The 25,778-nt window shown below is 36.8% G+C and overlaps 1 long non-coding RNA gene across 3 annotated transcripts in view; it reads left to right on the forward strand.

Moving 5' to 3' along the window:
* The window catches only part of LOC144377194 (uncharacterized), a 196,153-nt gene that overhangs the window by 112,467 nt on the left and 57,908 nt on the right, over positions 1 to 25,778 (forward strand). For all 3 annotated transcript variants that reach the window (XR_013437895.1, XR_013437894.1, XR_013437896.1), the window contains exon 3: positions 4,540 to 4,597. This is a non-coding gene — a long non-coding RNA (uncharacterized LOC144377194). The remainder of the gene's footprint in view (positions 1 to 4,539; positions 4,598 to 25,778) is intronic.

The following is a 25,778-nucleotide window of genomic DNA, read 5'->3' on the forward strand; positions in this document are numbered from 1 at the left end:
TTTCCCAGAAACATTTGCTAAAGAGGCTATATTTTCTCCAATATGTATTTTTGGAGCTTTTGTCTAATATGAGATAACTGTATTTATGTGTTTTTTTCTCTGTGTCCTCTATTCTGTACCATTGGTTTACATGCTTATTTTGGTGCCAATACCATGCCATTTTTGTTATTATGGCTCTGTAGTATAGTTTAAGGTCTGTTTCAGTGATGTCACCTGCTTCACTCTTTTTGCTAAGAATTGCTTTAGATTTTCTGAGTCTCTTGTTTTTCCAGATGAATTTTATGACTGCTTTTTATATTTCTATGAGGAATGTCATTGGAATTTTTATTGGAATTGCATTAAGTCTGCATAGTGCTTTTGGTAGTATGGTCATTTTGAAAATATTAATTCTGCCTATTCAATAACAAGGGAGAACTTTCCATCTTCAAAAGTCCTTTTCATTTTCTTTCCGTAGTGCTCTGTATTTTTTGTTGTATATGTCTTTCACCTCTTTTGTTAAGTTGATTCCCAAGTATTTTATTGTTTTTTTAGGCTATTTTAAATTGGGTAGTTTTTCTAGTTTCTATTTCAGAGGATTTGGTACTAATGTACCAAATGCTTTTGATTTATGGATGTTGATTTTATATCCTGCTACTTTGATGAATTCATTTATTTGTTCTAGAAATATTCTGGTGGAATTTTTTGATCTTCTAAGTATATAATCATTTTATCAGCAAATAGTGCAAAAATTAGTTCTTTTCCTATCCTTTAAATTTAAGTATATTTTAGATTCTTTCCTCTGTCTAATTACTCTGGCTTGTGTTTCCAGAAATATGTTAAATAGAAGTAGTGAAAGAGGGCATCCTTGTCTTGTTTCAATTTTTAGAGGGAATGTTTTCATTTTTTCTCCATTTAAAATGATGTTGGCTTGGGGCTTAGCATAGATAGCTTTTACAATGTTGAGATATGTTTCTGCTATCCCTAGTTTTTCTAGTGTGTTGAACATGAAGGGGTACTGTATTTTGTAGATGCTTTTTGTGCATCTATTGAAATTATCATATGATTGTTATCTTTAAATCTATTGATGTGATAAATTACATTTATTGAATGCTGTATGTTGAACCAACCTTGCATCCCTGAGATAAACCCCACCTAATTGTTATGCACTGTCTTTTTGATATGCTTTTGTATTTGATTTTTAAAATTTTTATTGAGGATTTTTTCATCTAGGTTCATTAGAGTTATTGGCCTGAAGTTTTCTTTCTTTGATGTATCTTTGCCTGGTTTTGAAATTAGGACGATACTAGCCTCATAGAATGAATTTGTAAGTGTTTCCTCCTTTTTATTTCACAAAATAATTTGTAGAGTATTGGTATTAATTCTTCTTTAAAGGTCTTGTAGAACTCAGCTGTGTATCCATCAGGTCCTGGGCTTTTCTTGGTTGGTAGGCTTCTGTTGGGGTCTTCTATTTCATTGCTTGAAAGTTATCTGTTTAAATTGTGTATATCATCCTGATTCAATTTGGGCAAATCATATGATTCTAGAAATTTGTCAATGCCTCCTTCTATTTTATTGGACTACACATTTTCAAAATAACAACTAATTGTCTTCTGTATTTCTGTAGTGTCCATTGTGATATTTTCTTTTTCATCATGGTTGTTAGTAATTTGAGTTTTCTCCTTTTTTGTTATCATGACTAAAGGTTTATTTATTGATTTTATTTATTTTTTCAAAGAATCAACTTTTTGTGTTGTCATTATTTTTCAATTGTGTCTTTTGTTTTAATTTCATTTATTTTAGCTCTTATTTTAATTATTTTCTGTCTACTGCATTTGGTATTGATTTGTTATTCTTTTTCTAGGTCTTTGAGATATAATGTTAGGTCATTTATTTGAAAAATTTTTCTTCTTTAAAGGAATGAACTCCATGCCATAAAGTTTCCTCTTGGTACTTCCTTCATAGTGTCCCAGAGATTTTGATATGTTGTATCAGTGTTCTCATTTACATTTAAGAAGTTTTTAATCTCTTGTTTGATGTCTTTTGCAATCCATTGTTCATTTAATAGCATATTATTTAGTCTCCGGTTATTCGAGTAGCTTTTTTTAAAAAATTTATCATTGATTTCTAATTTCATTCCATTATGATCTGATAGAATGCAGGGTAGTATCTCTACTGTTTGTATTTGCTAAGAGTTTATTTGTGGAATAATATATGGTCTATTTTAGAGAAGGATTCATATGCTGCTGAGAGGAAAGTGTATTCACACATTGATGGATAAAATATTCTATACATTTAAATTAAGTCTAGCTTATTTATTATATTATTAAATTCTGTGGGTTCTTTATTCAGCTTTTGTTTGGAAGATCTATCCAGTGGTGATAGAGGTGTGTTAAATTTACCCAGAATTATTGTGTTGTGGTCTATTTGACTCTTGAACTTGAGAATTGTTTGTTTGATGAATATAGATGTTCTATTGTTTTGGGCATATATATTTAAAATTGTTATGTCTTGTTGATGTATAGTTCCCTTGAGCAGTAAAAAAATGTCCTTCTTCATTCCTTTTGATTAACTTTGGCTTGAAGTCTACTTTATTTGATATGAGAATGGAAACCCCTACTTGTTTCTGCAGTCCATGTGAGTGGTAGGTTTGTTCCCAACCTCTCATCTTCAGTCTGTGGATGTCTTTTCTTATGAGTCTCTTGAAGGCAGCATATTGTTGGGTCTTTTTTAAAAATCCAGTCTGCCAGTCTGTGTCTTTTTGATTGGTGATTTTAGGCCATTAACATTCAGAATTATTATTGAGATATCATTTGTTTTCCAAGTTATTTTTGTTTATTTTGGGAATTTAATTTGACTTGTTTTCTCCTTAATTGTTTTTTTCCTTTAGTTTACTATCTCCCTCTGCTGATTTTCATTGTTGTTTTTCATTTTCTCCTCATGGAATATTTTGTGAAGGTTTTTCTGTAGTGCCAGCTTTCTGGTAGTAAAATTCTTTTAACTTTTGTTTTTGTTAAAGGTTTTTTATTTCATCATCAGATCTAAAGCTGGATATAAAATTCTTGGTTAGCATCCATTTTCTTTCAGAACTTGCTTATATTTTCTCAGGATCTTCTAGCTTTCAGGATGTGGATTGAAAATTCTGCAGATATTCTTATTGGTTTCCCCATATATGTAATCTGATTTCTTCCTCTCATGGCTTTTAAAATTTCCTCTTTATTCTGTGTTCTAGAAATTTTCATTATAATGGGCCTTGGTTTGGGTCTATTGTGATTTTGTACATTTGGTATCTTGTAAGCCTCTTTTTAGTTTTCCAATTCACTCTTCATGTTTGGAAAAATTTTCTGATATCATTTCATTGAATAGATTGTTCATTTCTTTAGTTTGGAACTCTATGCCTTTCTCTATCTTAATTTTATTCTTTTTATGTTATTCTATATTTCTTGAATGCTCTGCTCATGGATTCTGACTATCTTCACTGTGTGTTCTATGTTCTTTTCAAGATTATGTATTTTGTCTTCATTGTCTGAGGTCCTGTCTTCCAAGTGATCTAATCTGTTAGCGATATTTCCTATTGAGCCTTTAATTTTGTTTATTGTTTCTTTCATTCAAGGATTTCTGTTTGTTTTTTCAGAACCTCTAATTCTTAATTGAAGTAATCTTTTGCTTCCAGTATATGCTTATGTAGCTCTTTATCAAAATGATCTTTTGTTGCCTGTATTTGTTCTCTTATATCATCCTTTAATTTGCAGAACATTTTAATTATGTACATCTTGAACTCTTTCTCTGTAATTTCTTCTGTTAAGCTGGCTATGGTTTCTAATAATGTAGTATCTTGATTTTTCTGGGGCACTTTTTCCCCTTGTTTCTTCATGTTGTTTGTGTCTTCCCTTCTAGCACTGCATATCTGGGGCATTATCATTTTTACCTCATAGGCTTATAGTGCCCCTGCAGGGTTCCAAGGCCTCTCCTTTGAGGGGATGAACAATGTTCACAGATCTAAATACAAACAATATACAACTTTAAACCAAATTTAGCTGTTATTAAGATGTCTACAGTTTTGTCACAATATACAGAAATGGTGAGTTTAAGTATTATCTATAATATAAACAGTAGGTTTGCAAAAGTGTCTACAGTTTCTGATGGTGGACAGAAAACCAGGGGGAGAGGTGTAAAATGAGGTGTTGAGAGGGAAGGAGGTGAGGATATAGAGTTATTAGATCTTAGAAAGTGTGAAGGTAGAATCTAAAGAAATTGGTTAGTAGCAGGAAAAGAAAGAGAAAGTGATTTGTGGTAGATAGGTAAGTGGGAAGATGATAGGAAGTGTTCAAAAACAAATATAAAATTAAGAAAAATAAAAAATGTAAAAATCTGGAGATAAATAAATATGCAACACAACTGTAATATACAATTCATACATCCCAGTCCTCATCCCTACTTCACAATGTTGGGAATGTAAGAGTGGGAGAAGAGAGAAGGAGAAAGAAAAAAATCTCAAAGGAAGATACAAGGGTTGTTTTGGTTGGAGATCAGTATCTTTCCTACTTCCCTCTTGTCCCACAGGTGGAGCTGTCTGTGATTTGCTGGTATCTCCAGCCTCAAGATGATGAAGGTTACCAAGGTAAGAGGGTTGGTCTTGGGTGCAGGGCACCTGGCAGTGGGGCATGAAACCCATAGGTCCCCAATGGGAGACTGCACCCCAAGGATCTCCTTTGGGGCCTGCTTGTGTGATGTAGGAACCTGGTATTATCTCCTTACATCACCTGTGATCCCACAATTCCTGACCTGTAATTTAGTCTCTAAACTATATCTCACTCAACCCCTCCCTTTTTAGTTCCCAATCAGGAATCTTTCTCTCTAGAAGTTGTTGCAGGCTGTGTTCTAGGGTTTGGCATGCCTGTGTGCAGAGAGCTGTTTTTTTAAATTGTTTTAATTAGTTACACATGATAGTACAATGATCTTGACATACATTTGAATCAGATGGGATATAATTTCTCATTTTTCTGAGTATACAGGTTGCAGAATCACATTGTTCATGCAGTCACGTATATACCCACCGCAATAATAATGTCTATTTTATTCTGCTGTCCTTCCATTCCCCTTTCCCCTCCCGTCCCCTCCCATCACTTCTCTCTACCCAATATAATGTGACACACTTCTTTTCTTCCCCCTCACATTGCCATACATGTATTCTGTATAACGATGAGGGTCTCCTTCCATCTTCCATGCAATTCCCCTTCTTCCTCCCTTTCCCTCCCACCTCTCTTCCCTACCTAGAGGTAATCTTCTTCTCATACTCTTCTGCTCTATCCCATTTTGAGTCACTCCCCTTATATCAGAGAAGATATTTGGCATTTGCTTTTTGGGGATTGGCTATCTTCACTTAGCATAACCTGCTCTAATGCCATCCATTTCCCCACAAATGCCATGTTCTTTTTAATGCTGAATAATATTCCATTGTGTATAAATGCCACATTTTTTTATCCATTCATCACTGAAGGGCATCTAGGTTGGCTCCACAGTCTAGCTATTGTGAACTGTGCAGCTATAAACATTGATGTGGCTGTGTCCCTATAGTATGGGATTTTTAAGTCTTTTGGGTATAGTCTGAGAAGAGGAATAGCTGGGTCAAATGCCATTCCCAGTTTTCCAAGGAGTCTCCTTAATGCTTTCCAAATTGGCTGCACCAATTTGCAGTCTCACCACCAATGTATGAGTGTACTTTTCCCCCACATCCTCGACAGCACTTGTTGTTGTTTGACTTCATAATGGCTGCCATTCTTACTGGAGTGAGATGGTATCTTAGAGCAGTTTTAATTTGCATTTCTCTGATGGCTAGAGATGGTGAGCATTTTTTTTGTATATTTGTTGATTAATTGTATATCCTCTTCTGAGACATGTCTGTTCAGGTTCTTGGCCCATTTGTTGATTGGGTTATTTTTGTTGTTGTTGTTGATTAACTTTTTGAGTTCTTTGTATACACTAGAGATTAGAGCTCTATCTGATGTGTGAGGGGTAAAAATTTGTTCCCAGCATGTAGGCTTCCTATTCACCTCACATATTATTTCTCTTGCTGAGAAAAAAAATTCGTTTGAATTCATCCCATTTCTTGCTTCTTGGTTTTAATTCTTGTGCTATAGGCATCTTATTAAGGAACTTGGGGCTTAAGTCCACATGATGGAAATTAGGGCCAACTTTTTCTTCTATTAGACAGAGTCTCTGGTTTGATTCCTAAATTCTTGATCCATTTTGAGTTTATGCATGGTGAGAGATAAGGATTCAATTTCATTTTGTTGCATATGGATTTCCAGTTTTCCCAGTACCATGTGTTGAAGATGCTATCCTTTCTCCATTGCATGCTTTTAGCACCTTTGTCTAATATAATGTAGTTATAATTTTGTAAGTTAGTCTCTGTGTCCTCTATTCTGTACCATTGGTCTACCTGCCTGTTTTGGTGCCAGTACTGTGTTGTTTTTGTTACTATTGCTCTGAGGTATAGTTTAACATCTGGTAGAGCGATACCACCTGTTTCACTTTTCCTGCTTAGAATTGCTTTAGCTATTCTGGGTCTCTTATTTTTCCAGATGAATTTCATAATTGCTTTTTCTATTTCTTTTTATTATTATTATTTGTTGTTCAAAACATTACAAAGCTCTTGACGTATCATATTTCATACATTTACTTCAAGTGGATTATGAACTCCCATTTTTACCCCGTATACAGATTGCAGAATCACATTGGTTACACATCCATGTTTTTACATGCTGTCATACTAGTGTCTGTTGTATTCTGCTGCTTTTTCTATGTCTGTTAGGAATGCCATTGGGATTTTGATTGTAATTACATTAAATCTGTAGAGTGCTTTTGGTAATATGGCTATTTTAGTAATATTAATTCTGCCTATCCATGAGCAAGGTATCTTTCCATCTTCTAAGGTCTTCTTCTATATCTCTCTTTAGAGTTCTATAGTTTTCATTGTATGATCTTTCACCTCTTTTGTTAAGTTAATTCCCAAGTATTTTATTTTATTTTTTTGAGGATATTGTCCATGGGGTAGTTTTCTTCATTTCCATTTCAGAGGATTTGTGACTGGTATACAAGAATGCCTTTGATTTATGGGTGTTGGTTTTATATCCTGCCACTTTTCTGAATTCATTTACTAGTTCTAGAAGTTTCTTGGTAGAATTTTTTGAGTCTGCTAGGTATAGGATCATATCATCAGCAAATAGTTTAATTTCTTCTTCTTCTATATTTATGCCTTTAATTTATTTCATCTGTCTAGTTGCTCTGGCTAGTGTTTCAAGAACTGTTGAATAGAAGTGGTGAGAGAGGGCATCCCTGTATTGTTCCAGATTTTAGAGGGAATGACTTCAGTTTTTCTCCATTTAGAATGATGCTGGCTTGAGGCTTAGTATAGATAGCTTTTACAATGTTGAGGTAAGTTCCTGTAATCCCTAGTTTTTCTAGTGTTTTAAATATAAAGGGATGCTGTATTTTGTCGAATGCTTTTTCTGCGTCTATCGAGATGATCATATGGTTCTTATCTTTAAGTCTATTGATGTGGTGAATTACATTTATTGATTTTTGTATGTTGAACCATCCTTGCATCCCAGGGATGAAACCCACTTGATCATGTTGCATGATCTTTTTGATATGTTTTTGTATCCGATGTGCCAGAATTTTATTGAGGACTTTTGCATCTATATTCATTAGAGATATTGGTCTGAAATTTTCTTTCTTTGAAGTGTCTTTGTCTGGTTTTGGAATCAGGGTGATATTGGTCTCCTAGATTGAATTTGGAAGTATTCCCTCCTTTTCTATTTCCTGAAATAGCTTGAAGCGTATTGGTATTAGTTCTTCTTTAAAAGTCTTGTAAAAATCTGCTATATACCATCCGGTCCTGAGCTTTTCTTGGTTGGTAATTTTTTGATGGCTTCTTCTATTTCCTCACATGATATTGTTCTGTTTAAGTTGTGTATATCCTCCTGACTCAATCTGGGCAGATCATATGACTTAAGAAATTTATCGATGCCTTCACTATCTTCTATTTTATTGGAGTATAAGGTTTCAAAATAATTTATAATTATCTTCTGTATTTCTGTAGTGTCTGTTTTAATATTGCCTTTTTCATCCCATATGCTAGTAATTGGGGTTCTCTCTCTCTCTTCTCTTCATTAGCATGGCTAAGTGTCTGTCAATCTTATTTATTTTTTCAAAGAACCAGCTTTTAGATTTGTCAATTTTTTCAATTGTTTTTTTCAATTACAATTTCATCTCTGATTTTAATTATTTCTTGCCTTCTACTGCATTTGCTGCTGATTTGCTCTTCTTTTTCTAGGACTTTGAGATGAAGTGTGAGATAATTTATTTGTTGTTGGCTTTTTCCTTTTTGAGGAATAACTCCATGCAATGAATTTTCTTCTTAGTACTGCTTTCATAGTGTCCCATAGATTTTGATATATTGTGTCTGCGTTTTCATTAATCTCTAAGAATTTTTTATAATTCCTCCTTGATGTCTTCTGCAACCCACTGATTATTCAGTAGCATATTGTTCATTCTCCAAGTGATGTAGGAATTTTTCTTCCTTATTTTATCATTGATTTCCAATTTCATTCCATTATGATTGAATAAAATGCATGGTAATCTCTCTACTCCTTTATATTTTGCTAAGAGTTGCTCTATGGAATAATATATAGTCTATTTTTGAGAGATACCCATGTGCTGCTGAGAAAAAAAGTGTATCCACTTGATTTTGGTTGATATATTCTATATATGTCGTTAAGTCTAAGTTCTTAATTGTGTTATTGAGCTCTATGGTTTCTTTATTCAACTTTTGTTTGGAAGATCTATCCAGTTGTGAGAGAGGTGTGTTAATGTCACCCATGATTATTGTGTTGTGATCTATTTATCTCTTGAACTTGAGAAGAATTTGTTTGATGAACATAGCTGCACCATTGTTTGGGGCATATATATTAATGATTGTTATGTCTTATTGGTGAATGGTTCCCTTTAGCAGTATGTAGTATCCTTCTTTATCCTTTTTAATTAACTTTGGCTTGAAGTCTATTTTATCTGATATGAATATGTACACCCCTGCTTGATTCCAAGGTCCATGTTAGTGGTATAATTTTCCCAATCTTTCACCTTCCGTCTGTGTATGTCTTTTCCTATCAGATGAGTCTCCTGTAGGCAATATATTGTTGGATCTTTTTTTTAAATCCATTCTACTAGCCTATGTCTTTTGATTGGTGAGTTTAAGCCATTAACATTTAGGGTTTCTATTGAGATATGGTTTGTACTTCCAGCCATGTTTGTTTATTTTTGTTATTTAACTTGATTTGTTTTTCCTCTTTGATTAGTTTTTCTCTTTACTGTACTACTTCCCACTGTTGATTTTCATTGTTGTTTTTCATTTCCTCTTCATGTAATGTTTTGTCCAAGATGCTTTGCAGAGCTGGTTTTCTAGCTGCAAATTCTTTTAACTTTTGTTTATTGTGGAAGGTTTTTATTTCATTGTCCAACCTGAAGCTTAATTTTGCTGGATACAAGATTCTTGATTGGAGCCCATCATCTTTCAGCATTTGAAATACATTGTTCCAGAATCTTCTAGCTTTCAGTGTCTGTGATGAAAAATGAGCCATTAACCTTATTGATTTACCCCTAAATGTAATCTGCCTCCTTTCTTTTGTAGCTTTTAAAATTCTCTCCTTGTTCTGTATGTTGGACATTTTCATTATAATGTGTATTGGTGTGGGTCTCTTATGGTTTGTACATTCCGTGTCCTGTAGGCTTCTAGGATTTGGATTTCCATTTCATTCTTCATGTCTGGAAAGTTTTCTTAAATTATTTTATTGAATAGATTGCTCATTCCTCTTGTTTGGGCTTCTATACCTTCCTCTATCCCAATAACTCTTAAATTTTGTCTTTTTATGATATCCCAGATTTCTTGGAATGCTCTGCTCTTGATTTCTTATCAGCCTTTCTTAGTTGTCTAGGCTCTTTTCGAGATTATATATTTTGTCTTTGTTGTCTGTTGTTCTGATTTCTAATTGGTCTACTCTACTGGAGATAATCTTGTTTAAGTTTTTAATTTGGTTTATAATTCCCTTCATTTCCAGGATTTCTGTTTGGTTTTTTGTATAACCTCTATCTCCCTGTAGATTTGATCTTTTGTTTCTTGGATTTGTTTATGTAACTCATTGTCAAAGTGATCTTTCATTATCTACATTTGCTGTCTAAGGTCTTCCTTGAGACTTCAGATCATCTGAGCATGTATATCTTGAAATCTTTACCTGACAGTTGGTAGCTGCAGCTACCAGCTCTTCTATTGTTGAGTTGTGCTGCATTGTTTGTATTCCTTTTTTTCCTTGTTTTTTCATGATGCTCACATTTCTTTCCAGCTCTGTGTGACTGCTGTGTTATTATTTATTCCTATAAATTTGTGTTGTTTTTGTATAGCTCCAAGATCTCTCCTTTGTGATGGGAGACAATGTCTAGAGATGTTGGGCTCAATTGTAATTTTTAATAAATTCATTAGCTTCATAAAAGGCATACAGATTCTGGTGGCATATAGAGAACTGAGGGTTGGATGGAGGACTTTATGTTTAGGGGGAAAGATTTGAGGATATGGGGGTTAATATATCTTAGATACTTTGGAGAAGAGCTCTAATGAAGGGAGTTATTAACAGGAGAATAGACAGGAGTATTTTGGGGTAGCTAAGTACTTGGGAGGACTATAAAAAGCATAGAAACATTCATCTATTTGCATTTACTAAATTACATGTAGTTGAAATAGTAACACTTAGCAGGTTGGGAGGGGAAGAGAAAGAGGAAGAAAAATAAAAAGAAAAGTATAAGAAAGTGAAAGAAGGAAGGAAGAAAGAAAGAAAGAAAGAAAGAAAGAAAGAAAGAAAGAAAGAAAGAAAGAAAAAATATATTCTTAGAGTTCTATTTTTTTTCTTTACCAGTAGGTGGCATTGTGCATTCTAGGTTGAGTTTCTGCCCTTAGGATGTAGGAAGTAATCCGTGTTGGGCAGCTCTCCTTCCCCTGCCAGGCACCTCTCCAATCCCGGTCTCTTTGGGTTGCTCCCAGTCTCTATCCCCCTCACTTCTCCTGCTCACCAGGCCACAATTACTGGGGCTCCTCTCCACAGCCCTGGGTTCACTCTGGGCATGTGGTGCCCTGGCCACCCTGCACTCACAATCAACTGAGGGCTCTTTGTTGGGCACTCACCAAGTCATCACAGATGATCTCTCGCCAATCTCTCTGTCCATGAGATCCGCCCAAAGCTGATGAGGTACATTTTCTTTTTTTCTTTCTTTTTTTTTTCAGAGTAGAAATTAGAAGTTTATTAAAGGACAGCAGAAAAGACTTCTCCCAGAGGAAGAAGGGGACCCAAGAGGTGGAATCAGTGGAAGTGCAGTTGTTTTTCCTTTTTATAGTTTTGGTGATGGAATGTAGGTTGGATGGCCCGAGGGGGTGGGACACAGGTGGGCTAAAGAAGTAATCTGGTCAGGAAGGACTTCATTATCACTTCTTTGGGATGGACTTTGGCCTAGGGCCTTTTCAAGGACTTCATTAACATTCCATGAGTTGTCCTGCGTTTCCCTGAGTCATTCTCAGCATGGTCTCCATTTTAGATTTCACTTGATATTAGACCCGATTTACCTAACTACACTGACTACCTAACTTTAAATCTGGCTTCATTCCCCCCTCTAATTTGGGAACTCCTTACTGTTGTAAGGAAAGGTGGCGAAGAAGATCTTTCTGGCTTCTTCAGGCTGAAAAGGGACGGTGTGTGGGGCAAGCAGTTTGGAGTCCCCTTTAAAAATCGGGTCGAGTGGTCCATGATAAAAGTCTAATTGAGAAGTCATAGGCTGGAGGGCCATTTGAGTGATGGGTGGTCTATAAGAGAAACAAGAATTCAAGTCATAGGCTGGAGGGCCATTTGCGTGATGGGTGGTCTATAATAGAAAAAGAATTCATTAGTACTGGAACCATATTGATGCAGCAATAAATCCCATAGCACAGGAATATGCCAATGAGTATGATGGCAAAGACAAAGACTAACAATGTTTTCAATCAGGAAGTACCAAGAACTAGGAGTTAAGATGTTGTTTCCATGACAAGGTTGCTGAGGACATGGCTTCTATCTGATCATGTAAATCTTTAAGCATATTTATCACATTGCCAGAAATGTCAGGAATGTAAACACAACATTTAACCTTTAGGGTTACAGTTGTCCTTCCCTTAATATATAGTTTAATAATTTAATATCATCTGATCTTGCAAAATCCTTTTACTAGTATGACCTGTGTCTAACAGAGAAATCTTTAATTCTGTTACTTAGGGCTGGATAACTATACTAGCAAACATTAAGCCTACCTGTGTAGGTTAGGAATATCTGTGGGCCTTAAACTAAAAACTACTCTGGCAGTTTCTTTTGATAGTTATCAGGCATTCCTATCTAAAAAATCTCTTTTGCAGCCTCTGGATTACTTATTGTTGGAGGTTACATTTAACTATTATTATCATTTTAAATGCCCAGGAATAGCCGTGTTTTGGCTTTGCCTGTCTTTGCTAAGTGTTTAAGATGAAGCAAGTCAAACTGACTTTTGTTTCCATCTATTGTCAACAGTCAGCTGAGTTACCCTGGGAGTCCTTGGGAACTTCACAGCAGCCTCTCAGTTCTGCTAGTGCCATTTGCGCTAGGATGGGTCCAGGCCTTGCTTGACCATGTGGCTTCCCTCAGAAACATCAGGGATGTCTCCCTTTTTTGATGACCCTCCTCTTCACAGCAAATGCACTGATTGGCTTTCTGTCCTCCACTGGTCTCATTAATCTCCCTGATCAGGAGGTTATGTGGCCTAGAGTTGCAAAGCTCTTTGGAGAAGTCCCCTATTCCCTGATTCAGACTGACTCAGAGGGCAAGAGCCAAATATTGGTTTTCTTGGCCATTTTAATTTAAGTTTAATTTTAAAACTTAATCTTAAACATCCAGCAAATAAGTTTCAACAGCCTTATACTAAGAGTACTGGACTTTAATGTCTATCTCTCTCCTGTAGGTGATAACTCATTATCTTAAATTAATCCAGGTTGTGTGTTCTTAAATCAGTACCTCTGCAAAACATTAACAGGCAATCTTTAAGCCATTTATAAGAAAATTACAAGATAAAATTATCAAGAGTAAAAACATTTAGTTCATATAATAGTTACCTTGAATTTTGGTGGAGTATATCCTCTGTTTGAGATCCTGGTAATCTTGACAAAAACATCTTTTGGACACAACTTTAAATGTACTGTAATCTGGCCTACTTCTTTCATAGTCACCTTCACATGTAGTTAGATGGGACATAGAGTCTTATCTCAAGTAAGGCGGGGCTCTTCATAAATCTTAAATACTATAGTTCTGAAGCTGATCTTTGCTTTTTAGACATCATATTACAAAGCCTACATAAATTGTTGCTCAAGTTCACATGAATGTTAGCTAACATAACATAATATCACATCTAAAACATGAATTATCTCATGCCTTTCTCAGTCCTACAACCTGAATTGCTAACATTTCTGACCTGCAAAGGAAGGGAAGCATCCAGGCTTCTTCTATTTGCGTATCAACTGAAGTCGTGGCTGAGGTCTGGAAGGAACTGGGAAAACTGGAATTCTGAGCAGAAACCTCATGCCTGAGGCACTTTAACCATAAGTCACAATTTCCCGGTTTGGATGTTGGAAATTATGATAAAAGTTTAAGATACAATTTACAAAATTTCATCTTTATATCTTCCTACACTAGAAAAACTTGCTCACACAAAACTGAAAATAGGATCTTTCTTGATAATATAAAAGCCACCATCAGAAGAAGTTCCTTCAGGATCATTAAGCCACTTTCTTTGTTCTGAAGTTCCTAAAGTAGTATTAAGTTACATTAAATCACCTGAAAAATTTTAAAAAGAACCACACACTACCATGTATATCCAAAATTAAGCTTTTAAAAATTTTCAAGACTGTTGCTATTTAATGTCATTTTAATAAGTCAGACCAACGTTTTAATTCAACACTTTTTTTCCTAAATCTTACACAGAGAAAAACAGATACCAAATCATAATTTACTATCCTTGCCCAAATCAATGCACTGTATACCTAGTGAAATCTCCTTAGGCTACCCAGTTCAAAAATTGATGAAAAAATAAAACTGAATGATTGGGAGTTACTTGCCAACTTGGAAGTAGAGTTCTTTTAATTTTCTATCCTAAGTATTTAAGTTCTCTGGCATGAATTATCTGAAATCACAAACTAAACAATTACCTAACCCTAATTTTTAACTGCAAGATTATGCAATGCTTCAAACTCATTTAGATACCAGATGTTACAATGAAACATCTTTTAGACACACATTTAGCCTAGATTATCCCCAAGAAAAAATCTATAATAACCTTTAAAACAGACCAGATAAGAAAAAAATCTCTCCAGGTTTTGAACTTCCATTTAGTTATGACTTCTATCAGTGGCACCTTAGATTTCCCCATGAGTGGACCAGATGTTCTCACATAGGGGCAACTATAGGTGTAAAATCAAGGGTCTCAGTGTGACTGATTTTACTGCATTCAGGTGGAGTAATCCTTACAGTGCAGCAGGGAAAGAATGAGGAATTTCCCCAAAGCGAAAATGGCTCTGGCAGCTGCTGGGAATTCCTCAGTTTCCCCTTTCACTTACAGGATTAGCTTCTTTGGATAGTTCCAATCCCAGGTAATCTGGCATATCTCCCAACTTTCCAGTAGAGTCAGTTTTTATCTGCCTTAGGTCTTGAAGGGGGAAGGGAGTATGTACTTTGATCGACCCAAATTTTTCTCTTGATTCTTTTTCCTCAGTGAGTCCAAGATTTTTTTTTCTCTTCATGGCAGATATCATAGCTAAGTCTACTTTACACTTTGGCATAATTTAGGGTTTTCCCTTAGAGCAAAGAAAATCTGAACATAAAGCACCTCACACCATTTCCTTTTTTGTAAATTTTATCAAACTGTAAAATTGTATTAAAATTGATATTTCCCTCTGGTGGCCAGGTTTCTCATCAGGGAGTTTGTATTTGAGGCCAGGCCAAGAAAATGAGGTGCTTTTTCTTGAGCATCTGAGGTTCAAATTTATCCTAATTTTTCAATATGCAGGCTAGTGGTCCACCTGACGTATTGGAGAGAGAGAAGCTCCCGTCTGAATGAGAAGAAAACAGGATTCAGGCGCCCACGCCGTGCCAGAGAAAACTGTTCTCATTAGGGACGTCTACCTAACCTTGAGCTTCCTAAACGGTCCAGAAAACCCATCTCTCACCTTGGTTTTGCCAAGGGGTTTCTGGTCCCCTTTAGCAAAGTGCTAGGGTCTCAGTTTGCCCTGTGCCAGAGACCCTGGGAGGATTCAGACTTAAGGGCCTTACTGCTTTCCTCCCAACCACTAAAAACCCATTGCAAAAGAAAATCGTGCACTTTTTGTCGTCTTTGCTCTGTAGACTAGCAGATTACCGGAGGAGTTGATTCTAAAAATGTCCCTCTTAGCAGCTTAAGGAACACAGCACATTTTAAACATTGGGCGGTAAAACAGACTATTGAAAGTTACCTATGCACCTTAGGGAACCTGGGCAGATTTTGCTAATTATCCCATGCCTTTTCTCAGTCCTACAACCTGAATTGCTAACATTTCTGACCTGCGAAGGAAGGGAAGCATCCAGGAGGAATGGATGCGGGGTTGAGAGTGTTGCGTAGCCCATACGGAGGCAAATGTGATTGGGGCTTTTCCTCAGTGCCATTCATCTACCGATCACCCTAGATACCCTTGAGGGCTGTCGGAAGGGGCCTCAAGAGAAAGGAACCTTAAGAATCCTCTGAGAGTAGTCCAGACCGGAATTCCGCAGTTGTTCCAAACTCCTTCCTCCACCTCCACGCATCCGAGGCAGACCGGGATTCAGGACACTGTGTACTCACGCCAATTGCTCTCTGGGCCCAGACAGAAAAGTTGGAAGTGGCTTTGGCAGAACCCAACATGCCTGCTCTGTATTGAATAGGTGATTGAGAGCTGTCTAGGCCAAGAAACCTCTCACCTGAGTCTTGAAGAGTGGCGGCTGCGCTAATTGTGTTTAAGTAGCCGTCGGGTGCCCACCTTACCCTCCAGAAAGAAAGAGAGAAAGATGCACCTCAAACAGACATGGGGTGCGTAGAGAGGCGCTTACCTCGGTGTAGAAAAATCTCGGTATGGGATCTCCAATATGTTACCACTGTTGACCGGTGATGAGTTCTTGCTTCCCCAATGTTGAAGAATAACACCAAAGAAGTATGCCGAGGCAAGGTCAGAGTAGAAATTAGAAGTTTATTAAAGGACAGCAGAAAAGACTTCTCCTGGAGGAAGAAGGGGACCCAAGAGGTGGAATCCCATGAGGTAGATTTTCAATATGGCGACTGCCCATTTCCATGCCAGGGTGTCTGGTAAGAGGGAGGAAACTGGGCTGTTTTTCTACTAAGTTTAAGCTTCAGTCCTGGGTTCGATGCCCTGTGGAGATGTGGGTCGCTGTCTGGTGTGTTCTATCTCCAAAGGATCTGAAACTCTGTGTCTTTAAGCTGCCAGAACTCTGCAACATTCAATTCCGCTGGCGGGGTTCCGTGCACAGAGCAACTTGGAGTCTCTCAAGTTCTGGACTGCATTTGTGAGAAGCTGCTGTTTAAATTCCTGTCACAGGTTCCATGAAGTTTAAATTCATGGGTGAGGGCTCCTATGAGGGGGACCGTCTATCCAGTAACTCGGGGTCACGGTAGAAACAAGTTCTCCTCTAATCCGCCATTTTGGATCTCATTCTTCCCAGAGAGTTGTTTTGTATTAGGCAGTTTAGGACCCAGTTTTGTAAGCTACAGACTGGCCATGTAGCCACACTGTGCTAGGTTTGTGGCAGCCAGGGGGATGGTGGTGTTGGGGACTTTCAGTACCTTGATAGTGCTTCTAAGCCCCAGCCAGTGTTCTAAGCTGGGAGTTGCCCCAACTAAAGATGGCAAATGTTGACCCAATGGAGGTGGTGGCTTTCAGCAATGGATTGGATGGGGCCAGGCGCTGGTATTGAGTAGCATGTTCAGAGATGCATCTCTGTGGTGTGCAGTATTGTGATTGGTGGCTGTCTCCAGATTCAGTGCAGTGTCCCCAGGTGTAGGGGACTATGTCAGTGGTTTTAGTGGTCCAAGATGGAGGCAACTGGAGGAACCCCACATTCATAGATGGGAGTCCACATGAGAGTGGTGGTTGGAATTCCTGCATGTGGGCTGTGGCTGGGTGTCATGTGTGGGAGCATGGCTGATATTCTTGCATAGGTGGGTGGCCAGGAGTCCTACATGGATGCTAATGCCAATGCTAGTGGTCTTACTCAGGCACTGGTTGATTCTGCATGGGACAAGTGGTTGGAAGTCCTATGCTAAAGCCAAGGCCTAGAGACCTGCATGGCATGGGTGCATGATTCCTGTGTGAGAGCAGCTGTTGGAGTCCTCCAGTCACTCAGAGAACCAATATTACCAATACTTGAATTCCAGGTCCCTGAGCCACAGGGAATGCAGCCTCCCTCTAGCCCACTATCTTGGATCCTTTCATTCATAATTCTTAATTGCTTTTTTATCTTCTAGTGTTATTTATTCTTTCCCATGTTTCTCTGTTTTTTAAAAAAAATTGTCTTCTGTATATAAAACTCCTTTAAGTATTTTCTGAAATGCTAGCTTATTGGTCATGAATTCTTTTAGGATATGCTTATCTTGGGTAATTTTTATTTATTCTTCAATTCTGAGTGATAACTTTGTTGCCTATAGTAATGCTTGGCAGTCATTTTCTTTTAGAACTTGAAATGTATCATTCCTTATCATCCTGGATTTTAGAGTTTTGGATAGGAAATCTTCTGTTATTCTAATGAGTTTTTTTTTGAGAGAGAAAGGAAAAAGAAGGTTTATTGCTTTGCTAGCAAGGAGAAACACAAGGTATTACTGTCCCCAAAGCTGTGATTCTGCCCATCAGTAGGAATAGGGGGGCTTTTAAAGAGGTGATTCAAAGGCTACATTCCACTAGTTCTCTGCTGGAGTTGTAATTCACTTGTTAATTTGGGAGATAGTCATTTATGAGATCTTCTGGTACCATCCCCAAAGTCTGGATTACCTTGTTCCTATGGTGGGTGTGTACTCAAAGACAGATTTTTTTTAACATTTTTTTTTCAGTTGTAGATGGACAAAATACCTCTATTTATTTATTTTTATGTAGTGCTGAGGATTGCTCCCAGTGCCTCACACATGCTAGGCAAGCACTCTACCATTGAACCCAGACCCTCAAGGACAGATTAACTTTGCCAAGGATGGGAAAGAATGGTAATCCCGTTTCCCCTGAGATAGAGAGTGGGGGAGATTAGGGAGCAGGGAGAGAGGAAGAGAAATAAAAATATCCATTATTAAAAAATAAGTGCAGGGGGCTGGGGATATAGTTCAGTTGTAGAGTGCTTGCCTCACATGCATAAGGTCCTGGTTCAATCCCCAGCACGGCCTAAAAAAGGGGGCAAAGCAGTAAGGGTTATATTCAAAGAAAAAAGTAGACCACAGTTACCTTCCTGCTGTGTTTGACAAACAAAATTGAGTCCAGGACCTCCTCTAGGGATTGAGAAAGCTGAAGGCCACGTGAGGCTGAAAACTCATGGAGTGGGGGAGGGGCTCTGACTTGTAATGCTGGAGAATCACCAAGAAAGCATGCCTAAAGAAATCGGACTTCAGGTGATTTTTTTTTTTTTCCAGCATAGAAAGTGTGGTTAAAGTGAGGCACACAAAGCTTTTTTCTTTTTCTTTTTTTTTAAAGCTGTTTTCTGTGTAGGACTTTTGTGTGAACATTTGTGTTCTCTCTTGGGATTTCTAGATGGTCCATTTTCAAAGGGTCATTAACATTACTTAAATATTCATGGTGGGGGAGGGGATGACAGACTGAAATTTCACAGGGCCCCAGAGGGTGGAATGGCTGGCCACCTGCCTAATGGAGCCCCACGCTGAGTATCATCTGCCTCCTTCCCCGCCCCTGGCATCGCTAACACACGCGCTTTGACACCATAAAGCTACCAGCTGCGGCACTCGCAGAGCAGCATGAAGCTCTGGCAAGCCAGTGATCTTTGAGCATCTGTCTACATCTCAGCCTCAGGATGGCAACAAAGGAAACCCCTAAATACATCTGGACAACATTACCGTCACCAAGACGCACTCCTGATCCAGTTACGGAGATCCCGCTTACCCCAGGGCCAGTCCTGTGTTGAGGAAGGGACGAGGGGCTCTCTGCCCGTTCGGGTAGGAAGGCGCTCAGGCAACACACACTCTCACATGCACTCATGCACACGTGTACATAGAGCACACACACCCTCTGGCTTGTGACCCACGCTCCCACCCGAGCGCTAACACAAGTCCACCTGCTCAGTTAGGAAAATCCTTGCTTCCTGCGCCCCATCCATCCCTCCACCTCTCCATCCCTCCACCTCTCCATCCCTCCATTCTCTCCTCTCATTCATTTCTCGGTGTTTATGCATAGATGGTCCAAGCTGCAAAGGAAAGGTTGGGTGGCTGTGAAGGGGATCTCTATTGAGTTTTTATAATTCACTTGCTGCCTTTCTCTTTCAGTTTTTGAAATTCTTCATTTTGAAATTTTTGTATTTTATCCATATGTCATGAAATTTCTTTTCTAGTCATGTGTATTTAGAATTCCAAATGCCTCCACTACCTGCATGTTTATCTCATTCCCCAAATTAGGACAAATTTCTAATATTATTTCCCTGAACAGGTTTTCTATGGTCTGTATCTCCCTTCCTCCTGAAGATCTATGAATCCTAAGTTCATTTCTTTAATGTTACAGAGCTCTTGTGTATTCTGCTCATAGTTTCTTTCTTTTTCTTTATTTCTATCTGAGTGTTCTAACTCCTCCACTTGATAGTGAGGTTCTTCACTGACTTTTTATTTGACTAATTGAATTTTTCATTTACAAGATTCCTGTTTGGTTCATTTGCAGTATCTCTCTATCTCTCTATTGAAATCTTTCATTTCCTGTGTTTTCTTCCTTAGTTAATTCCTTAAATCTTCTTTTAATTTATTGATTATTTTAGCATTAAACTTTTTAAAATTCCTTCTCTGACATTCCTTAAAATTTGAAATCTAGAGATTTAGTTATTGCAGTGTTATGAACTTGTTATGAACTTATAAAAACTTATTGAAAGTGTTCGCCAAAACTCAACTAGTTCAAAAGTGTAAAAGCAGAGTTATGCCATGGAATATGCTAAAACATTACTTATTAAAGCAAGTAAAATTGCTATTAAAATAAAGAGAAAATAAAAATATATAAAAAAAGATGTGTGTCCCAGTAGTTGGGTAGAGAGAAGTGATGGGATGAGAGGGAAGGGGAAGAGGGGATACAAAGGAGAGCAGAATAAAAATAGACACTAGTATGGTTGTATGTTTATATGTGACTGTATGTCCAATGTGATTCTGCAACCTGGACACTCAGAATAATGAGAAATTATACCTCATTTGATTAAAATGTATGATATGTCAAGATCATTGTACTGTCATATGTAACTAATTAAAACAAATTTTTAAAAAATACAAATAAAAATATATAAAATGAAAAGAAGCAGCAAAATCAATTATGTGTGTGACAGGCAAAGCAGAAAATGCAATGGAAAGAAAAAAGAGGATAGTATAAAATAGCAAAGAATGAATAAAATAGAATGAATCCTATTTAACACATTAAAACATTTAAAATTCATAAAATTGGATTAAAGTATACAATATCAAATAATGGATGAATCTATCAAATTAACACAGAAGCCAATATCCAACATTAAAGAATGTAAAATTAGTCCTTGAAGAAGTATTTGAAATGAAGGAACATAGTCTCATCAGTGGATAAATTTAATTGATAGATCAATAACTTTAATGCATTACTGAGAAGAAGTGAAAACTGTAGGCAGATGTGGCATGTTACCCGAAGTAGGTCACTGAGGACATGTTCTTGAGGATTATATTTTTCTCCTGGCCTCTCTTTCTCTCTTTCTTTTTTCCTCCTGGCTGCCATGAACTTAGCAGGTTTTCTCTGCTGTATCCTTACTCCATGATGTTCTGCTTTTCTCATGACTAAAGTAATGGAGCCAACTAACCATGGACTGAAACCATCAGCCAAAATCAATATTTCCTCCTTTAAGTTGTTTGTATTTTGGTCACAGTGAAGAAAATCTACTAACACAGAGCCCTTGTCAACACATTAAAAGTGAAGTGACCAACACCAGAGACCAGGCCCAGACCTAGAACTGCCTGCACCAACCCATTCCAGAGCCCAGGCCCAGGACTGCCCCTGCCTACCCATTCCATGGCTCAGGCCCAGGCTCAGGAATGACCCTACCAACACTTGTGGGAGCCCAGACTCAAATCAGGACCAGGACTGCCCCACCAACCTGCCAACTCATACTAGACCCCAGGTCTAGATGTAGAACTGCCCCTCCCAACCTATGAGGGAACCCATGCCCAGGTAAGGCCAATGACTGCCCTGGACAACCCACCCAGGACCTCAGGCCTAGCCCCATCTCTGAAAGTGGTTGTATTCATCTTGGGATAACCCTACTGCTATCTTGAGTTACCTCAGCAATTGCTACTACCACCTTTAATTGAAGTAGCATCCATCTTGGGACACCAGCTGTGGACTAGAAGCTCAATTCTAAGGTGAGGTATTGATAATCTGCATGGACACAATAAGATTATAGAGTAGAAACTGTAATATCTCAATTCTGCACTGCAAGAAAGACACATTGACAACATGAAAAAGTAAAGAAAGAAAATGCCCCAAACAAGCCAAGACACTACAACAATAGATTCCATTGACAGTGCAGTTGATGAAATGTCAGAGGAGTGCAGAATGTACATAATTAAAATAATCTGAGAATTAAAGAATGACATATGAAAGCAAATGCAGGCAAAATTTATTACTCCAACAAAGATATAAGGGATCAAATACAGGTAGCAAAAGATTACTTCAAGAAAGACAGAGATTCAGAAAAAAGGAAATCCTTGAGATGAAGGAAAAAAAATAAATGAAATAAAGAACTCAATAGAAAGCATCACCAACAGACTAGATCACTTGGAAAACAGAATGTCAGATAATGAAGACAAACTATACAATCTTGAAAATAAAGTTAACCACACAGTGAAGATAATAAAAAACCATGAACAGAACACCAAGAATTATGGAATAGTATCCATGACCAAATATAAGATTTCTTGGGATAGAGGAAGGCAAAGAGATTCAAACTAAAGGAATGCACAATCTCTTCAATGAAATATACCATAAAATTTCCCAAACATGAAGAATGAATTGGAAAATCAAATACAAGAGGCTTACAGGACCAAAATGTACAAAAATTACAACATATCTACACCATGGCACATTACAATGAAAATGCCCAGTATACAGAATAAGAACAGAATCATAAAGGCCACAAGAGAGCGAGGAATGATATCACATATAGGAGGAGACTAATTTGAATTGCAGCAAATTTTTCAAAGCCAGGAGATCCTGAAACAACATATAGCAAGCTCTGAAAGAAAATGGATGCTAACCAAAATTTTTCAAAAATTGTTAATGGATCTTTATTTATTTATATGCAGTGCTGAGAATCAAACTCGGTAGCTCACACAGGCTAGGCAAGCTCACCACCACTGAGCCAATACCCCAGGCCTAACCAACCAAGAATCATATGGGGCTGGGGATGTGGCTCAAGTGGTAGCACGCTCGCCTGACATGCGTGCGGCCCGGGTTTGATCCTCAGCACCACATACAAAGATGTTGTGTCTGCCGATAACTAAAAAAAAAATATATTAAAAGTTCTCTCTCTCTCTCCCCCTCTCTCTCTCTCCCTCTCTTTTTTAAAAAAAGAATCTTATATACAGCAAGATTAAGCTTCAGATTTTATGACAAAATAGAAAACTTTCATGATAAACAAAAGTTAAAAGAATTTACAGTGAGAAAGCCTGCACTACAGATCATTCTCAAGAAAATATATCATGAAGAAGAAGTGAAAAACAACAATGAAAATCAGCAAAAGGAAATACTACACTAAAGGAAAGGCCAATGAAAGGAGAAACCAAGTCAAGTTAAAAACAAAAACTAAACCAAAATGACCAGGAATACAAATCATATATCAATAATAACCCTGAATATAAATGGCCTAAACGCATCAATTAAAAGACATAGATTGATAAATTGACTTTTAAAAAAATATCCAACAATATACTGACTTCAAGAGACTCATCTCAAAGAAAGAGACATCCACAGACTGAAGGTAAAAGGGTGGGGAGAATGTACCACTCACATGGATCCTGAAAACAAGCAGGGATTTCCATCATCACATCAGATAAAGTGGACTTCAAACCAAGCCTAGTGAAACAGGATAAAGAAGGAAATTTTATACTGCTTAAGGATTCATACATCAACAAGACATAATAGTCATAAATATCTGTGGCCCACAAATGGGGCATCTATGTAAATCAAACAAACACTTCTCAACTACAAGAATTGAATAGACAACAACACAATACTACTGGGTAACCCTCGAGAGATTATACAAACAAAAACCAAACAAAGAAGCTTAGAACTCAATAAAACAATAATTTAGATTTAACAGACATATATAGAATACTCTATCTGTCAGTGAGCAAATACACTTTCTTCTCAGCAGCACATGGATCCTTATTCAAATTAGACCATATGTTATGCCACAAAGCAAGTCTTAGCAAATAAAAAAAAAATAGAGATACTACCCTGCAGTCTAACTGATGAAAATGGAATTAAATTAGAAATTAATGATAAAATAAAAAATAAAAGCTACTCCAATACCTGAGAGTAAATAATACATTACTGAATGACACATGGATAACAGCAGACATCAGGGAGGAGAAAAAAAAATTCTTAGGAGGTCAATGAGGAGTCCGCTACAACTTATCAAAATCTCTGGGACACTATAAAGGCAGTGCTAAGAGCAAAGTTCATTGCATTAACCTCATTGAATAAAAGAAGAAAAAGTCAACAAATAAATGACCTGACATTACATCTTATCTAAAAAAAGAACAAACCAACACCAAGGAAATAATTAAAATCAGGGCAGAAATTAATGAAATTGAAACAAAACTCAAATAATTGACAAAACAAAAAGCTGGTTCTTTGAAAAAAAAATAATAAAATTGGCATACCGTTAGCCAATGAAAAGAAGGAGAGAGAAAAGTGAAATTACTAAAATTTGTGATGAAAAAGAAATATCACAGTAGACACTATTGAAATACAGAAGATAATTAGAAACTATTTTGAAAATTTATACTCTGTTAAGACAGAAAATCTTGAAGACACCAACAAATTTTCAGACCCAAACTAAGTCAAGAGGTCATACACAATTTAAATAGATCAATTTCAGGCAAGATAATAGAAGACACCATCAAATGCCTACCAACCAAGAAAAGCCTTGAACCAGATAGATGGATTCACAGCTGAGTTCTACAAGACTTACAAAGAATAATTAATACCAATATTTTCAAATTTTCCATGAAATAAAAAACAAGGAAGCCCTTCCAAACTCATTCTATAAAGCTAGCATCATTCTGATACCAAAACCAACCAGATACATATCAAGGAAAGAAAATTTCAGACCAATATCCCTGATAAACATTATGCAAAAATTATCAATAAAATTCTGGCAAATCACATACAAAAACATATTTAAAAAATAATGCACCATGATCAAGTGAGGTTCATCTCAGGGATGCAAGGTTGCTTCAACATATGGAAATCAATAAATGTAATTAATTTCATTAATAAAATTAAAGATAAGAATCATACAACTATATCAATTGGTGCAGAGAAAGCATTTGACAAAATATAGCACCCTTTCATGTTCAAAACACTAGAAAAACTAGGGAGAGTAAGAACATACCTCAATATTGTAAAATATATTTATGCTAAACTCAACATTATTCTAAGTGGAGAAAAATTGGAAGCATTCCCTCTAAAAACTGGAACAATACAGAAATTCCTTCTTTCACCACTTCTATTCAATAGTCCTTGAGACTTTAACCAGAGAAATTAGACAGAAAAAATAAATTAAAGGGATATGAATAGGTAAAGAAGAATTCAAACTCTCATTATTTGCCAATGACATGATTCTATAATTAGAGGATTCAAAAAAAACTCCATCAGAAAACTTATAGAATTAATAAAATAATTCAGCAAAGTAGCAGGATATAAAATCAATGTCAAAAATCAAATGCATTTCTATACTTCAATGATAAATCCTTTGAAAGAGAAATAAGAAAAACTAACCCATTCACATTAGCCTCAAAAACAATAAAATACTTGGAAATCAACCTAAAAAAAGAGGTGACCTCTATAATGAGAACTACAGAATATTAAAAAAGAAATTAAAGAACACCTTAGAAGATGGAAATATCTCCCATCCTCTTGGATAGGCAAAATTAATACTGTGAAAATGACCATACTACCCAAAGCTCTATATAGATTCAGTGTGATTCCAATTAAAATCCCAATGTCATTCCTTATAGAAATAGAAAAATCAATCATGAAATTAATTTGGAAAAATAAGAGACTCAGAATAGCCAAAGCAATTCTTAGCAAGAAGAGTAAAGCAGGAGGCATCATTATACTAGACCTTAAACTATTCTTCAAAGGTATAATAACAAAAGTGGCCTTATATTGGCACCAAAATGGGCATGTAGACAAATGT

This window comes from Ictidomys tridecemlineatus, chromosome 4 (assembly GCF_052094955.1).
Source record: "Ictidomys tridecemlineatus isolate mIctTri1 chromosome 4, mIctTri1.hap1, whole genome shotgun sequence".
Lineage (NCBI taxonomy): Eukaryota > Metazoa > Chordata > Mammalia > Rodentia > Sciuridae > Ictidomys > Ictidomys tridecemlineatus.